Genomic DNA, 12,164 nt, shown 5'->3' with positions numbered 1-12,164 from the left:
AATGAAATACAGATTGCCTTATGCTAGCAAGCACACAAGGCTCTTTTTGTATGTCCATCATTCCCATTTATACAATTCCTCCTTTTCTTTCTTGTTTGTATAAATTTATCTTTCCGGAAAATCTGATGTGTAATTGCAGATTGAAAATAAACAAAGAAGGAAAGAGGAAGATCTGGATTCCCTTTGTATGTCGCACAACGGAGCACTGTAGATACTTCCAACTGATTTCGCAAGGCTACATTCATAACATTCTTTTGTCTTCTTTGTACACCTGGTTTAAATTTATGTGCACTATTTTAATAGGCTGGACGGCAGGCAAGCAAAAGAGGATTTTTCCTCGCTTAGAAAAAGAAATTGTCGGTAGGTTCTGATACACGGAAAGTATAGCTTTTCAAATCTCAGTAATTTGTACTTCTACAGGATTGCGGGTTCTTTTTGTACTGAGAACAGACTGGCCACAGTCCAGTAGCAGTACAATAGTCGGGCAGAACTATGCAGCCCTTTTGCATTCCAGCTAAAGCAGAGTGTGACAGCTCTGTTGTAACCACCTGCTGCCATCTGCCCCTGTTCTTGCCAGCTAATGGGGAATCAAGGCAGCAGACAAGCCAGCAAAAAGGCAGACATACTGTAGCATGGGAAATAGCTAAAGAATGAAAACGGAGGAAAGCAGAGGTCACGAAGGAGGTCAGAGCTCGCTGCTCCAGGCTGATTCCAGCAGGAACCAGCCACAACAGCCACAACAAGCATCAAACTGCAGAATAAATTCTCCAAGGTCAGATCGAGTAAGTGGCTACCTTTGTGGCGACGGTGACAGTTTTCCTCCATGCTTGCTTCATAATATCATCAGGTGACTGCAGTCTGCATAGAAGACTCTTCCTTCGAAAGTATGCCAGTGGATGCTGTGTGCACACAAATGCACACCCCATGAACTCGACACAGGTGTCCATGGAGGCACAGGTCAATTCTGTGTCCAGGGCAGCTGTTTACAGCGGCTTAGCGTGAGTTGTCAGCACCCGGGGCAACGCAAGTAATTTGCGCCCCCTAACCCGGGGCAACGCACGTAATTTGCGCCCCCCAACCCCTAACCTGCGAGTCGCCGCTGGCGCTGCCGCCCAAACGACGCCGCTTGCCCGGAGGAGGAGGGGGGCAGAGAGGCGAGGAAAATGCAACGGCCCAGCCGCTGCAGCAGCAGCGGCGGAGGCAGGGCTGTGAGGAAGGGCTGCCTGGCGGGACCGGACGAGCGCTGAGAGCCGCTGCCTGCCGGACGCCTTCAGCCCGGGCGCGCGCACAGCTCGTCGGTTCCGCGAGACATGCGGCTCTGCTACAGCCTGCGCCTGAGGCTCTTCGGCGACTCCGGAGGCAGTGAGCGCGCCCCCCCCAGATGTTGCGCCCAGTGCGGCCTGCCCCTCTTGCACCCCCCACGCTACGCCACTGGCTGTTTATCAGCTCCATCTGGTACGCAGGCTGAGACCCTATCTGCCCGCGGACTGCCTCGCCAGAGTGGTGCATGCTCTAGTTATCTCCCGCTTGGACTACTGCAATGCGCTCTACGTGGGGCTACCTTTGAAGGTGACTCGGAAACTACAATTAATCCAGAATGCGGCAGCTAGACTGGTGATTGGGAGCGGCCGCCAAGACCATATAACACCAGTCTTGAAAGACCTACATTGGATCCCAGTACGTTTCTGAGCACAATTCAAAGTGTTGCTGCTGACCTTTAAAGCCCTAAATGGCCTCGGTCCAGTATACCTGAAGGAGCGTCTCCACGTCCATCGTTCTGCCCGGACGCTGAGGTCCAGCGCCCAGGGCCTCCTGGCGGTTCCCTCACTGCGAGAAGCCAAGTTACAGGGAACCAGGCAGAGGGCCTTCTCGGTAGTGGCGCCCACCCTGTGGAATGCCCTCCTAGCAGATGTCAAAGAGAAAAATAACTACCAAACTTTTAGAAGACATCTAAAGGCAGCCCTGTTTAGGGAAGCTTTTAATGTTTAATAGGTTATTGTATTTTAGTGTTTTGTTGGAAGCCACCCAGAGTGGCTTGGGGGACCCAGCCAGATGGGCGGGGTATAAATAATAAATTATTATTATTATTATTATTTCCTAGGCTCTTTTAAAAGTGCTGCATTTGTTTCCACCCAGTGAAATTTATGCTGCAGACAGTCAAGCACATGGGTACATAACCAAACAGGAGAAGGCCGCAATGAAGCAGGCTGTACATGTGGGTAGTCAGGAACTCTTGCAACGACTGAGCTGCAACTTTCCCAGTGTGAAGAGGCCCCAAGTAAATGGTGGCTCCTTCTCCAATGGAAGCCGTTGATATATTTGTCAGCTAGCATACTTAACAGTGATAAAACACTCTCAGACTCTACGAAATAAAAAGGGAGCTTTTTCTCCACTCACTGAATATCATACTGCGACCAGTTAACACTCTTAATGTGGAGCAGGATTAAGGAAGAAACATTTCTTCAGAAATCAGGCTACGTTATATGGTGGACATTGTATCGCTCAGCCACAGATGCTGAGGGTAGGGCTCTCTTTCTCCCGGCCAGACAATTGGCTCAAAAAGTTATTTGAAGGTAGCATGAAATGGGTCCTCTCACATCGTTATTTTCCATCCCTCTCCCCAGCTTCTGAATCGGCCAATGGAAATGGTTATGCACTGACAAGCTCATCTTTTGTGTGCAAAAAGCAGAGGGAAATGAAAGCCGGCTGCATAGGAAGTCCTGTTAGTATGGCCCCTTTCAACAGAGATCATTGAAATTCCTTCATCCTGGACTTGGGGTAGGCAGACAAAGAAACAACAGCTGGAGGCAACTGAATGTGACAGACTCCATCTGCATTCAGCACATAGCCTGTGTGTCAGGAAAGCCTGCTGGCTCTAGCTTATTTTATAACACTTGTGCTTGCATCGAAGTGTAAATTCAACACAGGTATATTGTGGCGGTGGCGGGGGGGCACATTAAACATCTTCATTTTAACTATATTCATCAACGTGCTTTGTAAACACATAAGTAGCAGATGCAGAAGTCTACAGCAAACATCAGACACGCAGTACCTCGACGTTTTAAAAGCAGCCCGGACTACTGTTGAATAGGCTAGACTTGCATCTTTCAAAGCAAAGCCTTCAAACTGATGTTTTGAAAAGAGAGCAGTTTCAGTTCTGGAACAGAGCAGATCTGTCTGCAGTTCAGCGTGTGCGTGTGATGTTGCGTGTGCATGTGCATTGCTCACATGACCATTGGCTCGTTTCCAGAGTCGGCCTGCACAATTTCTTTGGCATTCTTTCGTGGCAAACATATTTGCTGCCAAGTACCGGAGTCAGCTGTTGGAACCATTAAGCAGAATCCTATATATACAGTGGTACCTCGGGTTACGGGGCGCAGGTGGCACTGTGGGTTAAACCACAGAGCCTAGGGCTTGCTGATCAGAAGGTCAGCAGTTTGAATCCCTGCGACAGGGTGCGCTCCTGTTGCTTGGTCCCTGCTCCTGCCAGCCTAGCAGTTCGAAAGCACGTCAAACTGCAAGTAGATAAATAGGTACCATTCCGGCAGGAAGGTGAACGGCATTTCCGTGCGCTGCTCTGGTTCACCAGAAGCGGCTTAGTCATGCTGGCCACATGACCCGGAAGCTGTATGCTGGCTCTCTTGGCCAGTAAAGAGAGATAAGTGCTGCAACCCCAGAGTCGGTCACAACTGGACCTAATGGTCAGGAGTCCCTTTACCTTTACCTTTACCGTTACCTCGGGTTACAGATGCTTCAGGTTACAGATGCTTCAGGTTACAGACTCCGCTAACCCAGAAATATTACCTCGGGTTAAGAACTTTGCTTCAGGATGAGAACAGAAATCATGCTCGGGCGGTGCAGCGGCAGCAGGAGGCCCCATTAGCTAAAGTGGTACCTCAGGTTAAGTTTCAGATTAAGAACGGACCCCCAGAATGAATTAAGTTCTTAACCAGAGGTACCACTGTATATATATGGCTCCGGATGTACTTCACCATAGGATGCGAGCCAATACCATGCACCCAGATGTTTGTGTGGATAGACATAGCTCAGGTGAGATAGGCTGCGGGAGTCGTGGATGGAGAATCTGTCAGATGGTAGCAGTCACAAAAGGGGGAGGAATGAAATATTGGTGCAGCTTATCTCTCTGGTGTCTCTGCTGTTGAAGAGCACCCCAAATTGATGACGTCTCATCTGTTTGCCAAGTCTTCCTTTTGCCCTCACAGTGAGGAACACTTCAGAGATATGGCCACCAAGGATGGAGACATGAAACAGAAAACTGGAGGGATTAGGGATAATGTTCTGGAGAAGCCTGGGAAATAATAGGCAAGATGTAAGTAGTTCAGGAAGGAGCCTGCAGAGAAACGAAAGAGAAGTGTGGGGAGCCCAAGGTCAGGAATGCGGGAAATGCTACTCAGAGACAGATGTTGCTCCACAGACTGCGTTTAAAATATTGTTCTGGGTTTGTGGAATTTCCAGATCACAAAAGGGGGTGGAAGAATTTTCTGGGTGGGGGGTTGTGCTCGATTATGAAGGGAGTGGTAACGCATTTATGCTAATAATGTTGGAATTTGGATAGTGAGCCTTCAGGAAAAGACAAGCCTTTTCATGTCGTGTGTCCCTGTAACCCATCATTAACTCTTGGGATGGGATCATTGCTCAGTGTTTTGCTTTGCTTTAAACACACACACACACACACACACACACACACACACACGTGTGTGTGGGTTTCAAGGATTATGTCCTTAGACCTGAAGAACTCCTTTCTTCAATCCCAAATGTATATGTGTGGTGGTGGTTACTTACTGGGGAAGAAAAGACATTCTGCATATGCCCAGAGGCATGATCTCTTCCTAAGTCACATGGCACTGAATTCACAAGATTCACGGATAAGCCATTTGAGCTTTTCCTCTGGTTGGGAACATTAACATACACAAACCTTTACTCCAAGTGGCAAGCTCTCCATATACTACTAGGAGAGGATAGAGGGAACTTCCTCAGCTTCCTCAGATGTTATGTGGTCTTGGCGGCTTTCTGTGGACAAACACCGGCTAGCTTGGCCTGAAAGCGAGATGAACGCTGCAACCCCATAGTCGCCTTTGACTGGACTTAACCATTCAGGAGTCGTTTTACCATTTTTTTGTATGGCTTGGGTCAATGAAGTCTCCCACCCAACTGTCTGATAACAAATTGGTAGGCTTGTGCAGTGTGTGTGTGTGTGTGAGAGAGAGAGAGAGAGAGAGAGAGAGACTAAAGTCAGAAAGGAATGACCTGTACTTGCTTTTGTATTAATCTGTTGTACGGGGGGGGGGGGGATACCCTCTGTATGCTTACTGAGAAGAACTCCTAAAACCCCTCTGACTAAGGATGGCTAAATTGGACCCAGTTTGCATTTAAAGGTGATGTTACCTAATTCACACTTTTTGAAACATGATGTCAATCCTAACAGATGGGCAGAGGATTGGACTCTTAATCTCAGGACCATGGGTCCAAGCCCCACATCAGGCAAAAGATTCCTGCATTTCACAGGGGTTGGACTAAATGACCCTCAGGGTCTTTTCGAAATCTACAGTTCTATGAATCTATCATTGGCTATCATTCAAGATTTGTGCTGCTCCAATTTTTGCAATGTAGTTCTTCAGCCAAGTAATATGCATAAAGATGCATATGCTACTGTAGAGTGTGCACATATTAGCGAAAGTAACTTAGAAGAATGTGTATATGAGAAGAAATTTGCCCTAAAACGTTGATGAATTTTCATGATGATGTAAAAAAATAACAACAATTAGCTGATGTAGAAATGTGGAGAACTGAATTTAAGACTGAGAAAATGGGAGAAACCAAAATGGACATACAGGGGTACCTTGGTTCTCAAACGTTATCCATTCCGGAAGACCGTTCCAAAACCAAAGCGTTCCAAAACCAAGCCACACTTTCCCATAGAAAGTAATGCAAAATGGACTAATCCGTTCCAGACTTTTAAAAACTACCCCTAAAACAGCAATTTAACATGAATTTTACTATCTAACAGGACCATTGATCCATACAATGAAAGCAATAATCAATGTACTGTACGATAAAATAAATAAGACAGTGTTGTAGATGATAAAAATTAAAATTATTTTTTTATCTTACCTGCACCGATGATAGTCATTGTTTGGATGGGGGGCTTTTATCCATTTCCGCAGCCACACAATTATTCAGTAGCTGAACTGGGTTCAACACAGTCACAAGAACAAAATAACCAAAAAAGCCTCAAAAACGCGAAATAAATAGCAAAAACAAAAGCTCCAAACTTAATCCATTCCAGAAGTCCATTTGACTTCTGAAATGTTCAAAAACCAAGGCGCAGCTTCTGATTGGTGCAGGTGCCCCAGAAACAATAGCCGACAGCCGCATCAGATGTTTGGCTTCCGAAAAACGTTCGAAAACTGGAACACTTCTGGGTTTTCGGTGTTTGAGAACCAAGGTACCACTGGATTTGCTCATCCCTATTTCTGTTTAGGCCTGTATAAGATTGATAATTCTAAGACATGACGGGAAATTGGAGCAGGTCAGTTTTGATACCATTTTTCTGGCTCCAACTTTCATTGCCTCTGGCTCCCTTAGGACAAGAACCATCCACCCATTATAGAATTATACTTTGCCTCACGTAGTTCAGCTACGTGGAAGAATTTGCTGATTTCACTGGGCTTGGGATCAGACCAAAAGCTCCTTCTTTTTGGACGCAAAACAAGGAACAGGAACAAGAAGGGAAAAAAGCTAGCCTTTGATTGATTGTAATTTCCCTTTGGGCTGCCGCACATGGCACTTAAGTTAACTTTAGTTTATCTCCTGACTGGAAACCTGTTGTGATCGAGCTTCCTTCATATAGCTGCAGATAGGTTATTTGACAAAATCAATGCTAGCAATTGAATTTAGCTCCTAGGTGAGCTTGGCATTCACAAAAGCTCAGAGGAAGCTCTCCTTGCATGTACCTACATTGTCACTCATTAATCAGTAATCCTTCATAAGCCGGCCATGTCATCCACTGCGCACAGTTGCACCGCATGTAAGTTTAAATAAAATACCAAAGCAGTCAACTGTGAAGGGATATTGGCAGCCTGTTTAGTTAATGTTGTTCACTTTTTTGAAGCGAAGCATTGTGTTCTCAGGCTGCAAGGAGACAAACCTTATATTGCTCTACGCCAGCAAAATGGTTTTGTTTTCTAATTCCATTTGTTGCTGTCTTCTGATATGCCAAAACGACCCAGGGAAACTCCTGTTTGTAATTTTCCATCCATTTCAATGCAGATGTCTCCATGCAGCTTTGAGGGTTCAGGCCTGAAGCAGAATGTGGCAGAAAGGCGGAATCAGAGTGATGAGGTTGTAAAATACACTATGTCTTTTCAGACAACAGGTAGGGAAGGAAGTGCCATAGCTATGGGGGGTGGGGGTGGGGGGTTCTAGCTGGGTTTTTTTGCCCCAGGTGAAGCATCCAGAGGGGCGCCATTGAGGCCCCCAGCCTGTGTGTGTGTGTACACAAGTGTGTGTGTGTGTGTGTGTGTGTGTGTGTGTGTGTGTGTGTGTCTCAAACTGGGTCTATACGACTGTGGTGAAATGGAGCCTAGTTTCGCCCCTGGGAAGGCTCCCTTGCATTTTTTTTTTAATCTCACTGAAAATAGAAAGTTAGCAAAGCAGAGAGTTATCCTCTCCCTGATGTGTGTGCTTGATTTATAGGGAGTCTTTCGAGTCCTGTCAGGGGGAAATAAAATATAAATATAATATAAAAACAAGGGAACAAGTTACAGGGAACCAGACAGAGGGCCTTCTCGGTAGTGGCACCCACCCTGTGGAACACCCTCCCTTCAGATGTGAAGGAAATAAGCAGCTATCCTATCTTTAAAAGACATCTGAAGGCAGCCCTGTTCAGGGAAGTTTTTAATATTTAATGCTGTACTGTTTTTAACACTTGATTGGGAGCTGCCCAGAGTGGCTGGGGAAACTCAGCCAGATGGGCGGGGTATAAATAATAAATTATTATTATTATAAAACAACAACAAGTATTATTATTATTATTATTATTATTATTATTATTATTATTAGTCATCATTATTATTACTATTATTATTATTAATGTTTTCTTGTTTGCAGAAAGGGTGGTATAGACATGCAATAGATGGATAGATAAACAAAATGTAGGGCAGCATTTAAAAACAGCACCCCACTCTTGCAGTCTGATGTGGTACAGTCCACTCTTCCACCTTGGGGGTGGGTATTATTATTAATACCCCACCCATCTGGCTGGGTTTCCTGCATGTATGTTCTTGCCTATATAGAACAGTCTTCAGCTGTGCATTGTAATAAATACATCCCAGGTGTTCAGTCTGGTTTCCAGGGCTTTAGAGAAGAAGGAAGGGAGAATTTTGTCGTCACAAAGCAACTCTCCAAAAACTACATTAACAGTGCAATCCTAACTCTTGCTGTGCTCTGCTGTTGTGGGTTAGGATTTATTGCAGTGATGGCCAATTCCCAGAATGCTTAACAAACTACAACTCCCAGGATTCTTTAGGGGACGTCAAGCGCTCTGAATGCATGTTAGAGGTGCTTTAAATGTAGGCATTTGGATCTGCCCAAAGATTATGTCTAAAATGCGTTTGACCTGACGGTGTTTGATTTTAATTCTCTTTTGAGATTTTGGGCAAACCGTCTGTACCCATGGTTTCAAAATATAACATATGAGACGGCTGTACATTCCTTATATGAAACATCTTGCTAGTCTATGGCGGGGGGAAAGGGGTGGGGGAGAGTAAATTGGCACTGATGGAACAAACAGCCTTGGGGTGTGACATATTTTATTGTTGTTCCTGGAAGGAGGAGCAGGAAGAGGTAAAGACATACTGCATTTTCTGGCTTGACTTGCATGCTGAGGGAGATGCCAGAGCAAATGATGAATCAAGTAATGCGTAACCTGGAGGACAATGGAATGATGACTAGCACTGAGCATGAGTTTAAGATCACATCAAGCCATAGCAGCCTAGTTTCTCTCTTTGGTAAAGGAGCCAGTTAAGCAGGAAGGGGGAATGCTGTTGCAGCAAGATTTGCCTCAGCCCCACTTGAGTTTGGATAGATACTCTACCTGCGCGCACACACACCTCTGTGTACATGTGTGTGCATGTGCAGTCATGGAACCATTTATGATTTTTCTTACTGCATTTCATTATTCGGTCCTTTCTCTGGGGAGCTAGCTCAGAATGATCCCACCTGCTTTTCACCTGAGGGATGGTTTGGGCTGAGGGATGACGTCTGGCACCTACTTCAAACCTTTTCGTTTAGCAAACCTACCCAAACACGCAGAAGTGGCTTGTGTTTTAATCTGTCTTTCGCTTATTGTTGATTTCAACTGGTTTTGAATTAAAAACAACCACCACCTGTCATTATTGATATGTTTTATTTTATACAGTCATACCACGGGTTGAAGTAGCTTCGGGATGAATATTTTCAGGTTGCGCTCCGCAGTGACCCAGAAGTAACGGAGCGTGTTACTTCCGGGTTTCGCCGCTCGCACATGCACAGACGCTCAAAATGATGTCACGCGCATGCATGGAAGCGGTGAAACGCGACCCGCACACGTGCAGATGCATGTCCCTTGACCTTGGGGAAAACCTGGCGCCTCTGTTCTTGATAATCATTTGTGCACCTCACACTTTTCATTGTGTTTCAATGTCATTTTCCTAATTGCAAAAAAAGAAGAAGAAAAAGTATGGGTTTAGGGGTTGTTTATCAGATGTCCTGGGACAAGAGTGCTTCAATGTAGTTTAACTATGCAAACCAACATATCCAATATGCACTTGAATGCCTCCCACAAAACAGCGACAGTCTGGAGGTCCCATTAGTATGCTTTGAAAAGGGGCTTCTGAGATTATAATTTTCAACATGAATCACGACAGGTACCTTTCATTAACCATTTTGGTATCCATGCCTGGAGAACTTTTTGGAAACAAGCGGCTTTATCCTTTCTGGACTTTCATTTCCATTGTTTTACATGTGGACAATATTACTACCTAAAACCTACAAAGTTATTGTAAGGAAATGTCACTGGTGTGCTGTTAGATGTATGTAAGGAAGCCATTGTTAGTACCACAGAAGGAATGAGAGGTCTTTCAGTCACATTAACATTGTGCCAACATGAAAATGTGTTGTTTATGGCATGAAAAAGATTTACAGATCTCAACGCCTGCCGTTACAACCTCCTCTTTGCCGTACAAATGCTGCACTGTTTTGTAGAGAGGACATTATCTTTCTTGTTTAGACATACTTGAACCGTTGCCCACAGAATGTTACAACAGAAGTCTCTGAAAATAGAACCATGGTACTTTTTATTTGAAAATGCATTATCATTTATACAGGCCACATTTCTGCCGCTGTTAAGCAGGAAAGCCTACTAATGAACTTGGTTTTTAAAACACTGCTTTTGGGGACTTGCAAGGAACTTAAACCTGATCCATATGCCTCAAAACAATGGCTCCAAATAATGAAAAACGTCTGTTGTTCTGAGCCGATCCTCGTATGCCAAACCTATGTTTCCAAACCAGGTGCCCTCCAGCGTTAGCCATGGGACTGATGGGAGTCGGAATTCAACATCTGGAGGACAGCAGGTTGGGGAATGATGAAAATCACCCCCCACTCCCTTGCACATATACACAGACCTCACAGTTGTCTCATTTTTCATGTATTGCTTCTATGTTGGGCTCATGAAGTGTGTTCATCGGGCTATCCCTTTGTATTGTGACTCACAGCTTGTGAGGCTATGGCGGGAGATTGTACTGTGTTGCTCTCAGCTGTAATAATCCTTGCAGGACAGAACCTGAGATGTGTGCTTCACTGAAAAACTTTACTAGAGCCCTGCCTCTTTGCAAATCAAATAAGATGCAAACTATACAAGGCTTAAGATCTTGCAAGTGGAATTCATAAGAGTGGCTTAACTGAGAATATACAGACAAAGTAGAAAACTTAAACGCATGCATATGAAACCTCTTAAATTTTGTTGTTGCTATCATGCATTGGAGATCTGATATAAAATAGTGCAAACATTAAATGTATCTTTCCTAATTTCCTTCGGATCATTTTCCTATGAAAGAGATGCAGAAGGTTAAAACTTCCAGATCAGAACTACAGCTGAGATTCTATGCACTCTTGGCTTATAAGAGGCACATAGCAATGTATTCTAGGCAGTGTATAAGCATATATAACAATGGGTTGTATTCAAGAGCATTATTTCCAATGGGTCAACTCCAGGTAAAACTTAGTTGAATACCACCAAATGGGTTGCAAATTTGGGGTGGTTTGAATTACAGTGGTACCTCGGGTTAAGAGCTTAATTCGTTCTGGAGGTCCGTTCTTAACCTGAAACTGTTCTTAACCTGAAGCACCACTTTAGCTAATGGGGACTCCTGCTGCTGCCACGCCGCCGGAGCACAATTTCTGTTCTCATCCTGAAGCAAAGTTCTTAACCTGAGGTACTATTTCTGGGTTAGCGGGGTCTGTAACCTGAAGCGTCTATAACCTGAGGTACCACTGTAATTAATTTGGGCTCTCTTTGGCTCAATTTGGAAATGGCCCAACAAAACAGCCTGGCCCAAGGCTTTTTGTTGCCTGAGGTGAAGGACAATATGGTGTTTTCCCTTTCCACATATAGAATCTGATCATACTGATAACTGAATCTTACTTCAGCAGTGGCAATGGGATAGCCTGCTCCCAGGAGAATGAGGAAGGAGAATCTGCTGTCCCTGCTTTCCCCATTTCTCCCACCTGAGATGAACTCCCTCTGCCTAATGGTAGGGCTGGCTCTGCCTTAGAACAAGCTTCCTCAGACTCGGCCCTCCAGATGTTTTGAGTCTACAATTCCCATCATCCCTGACCACTGGGTCCTGCTAGCTAGGGATCATGGGAGTTGTAGGCCAAAAACATCTGGAGGACTGAGGTTGAGGAAACCTGCCTTAGAAGAAAACAGTCATGGTGAGTTCTGGCACCTCTTTTTCTTTTTCATGTGGGATGCAAAAATGGGATTGGCTCAGAATGGGGTTGTCATGGTAAAATCCTCTAATTTGAAAATTGTTACAATTGCTGCTAAACGTTTGATGAGTGACAGTTGAGTATATTAACTGAACTCTGTTGCACCATTGCAC

Source organism: Podarcis bocagei (assembly GCF_964188305.1).
Source record: "Podarcis bocagei genome assembly, chromosome: 10".
Classification (NCBI taxonomy): Eukaryota; Metazoa; Chordata; class Lepidosauria; order Squamata; family Lacertidae; genus Podarcis; species Podarcis bocagei.
Note: the sequence above shows the minus strand (reverse complement) of the source record.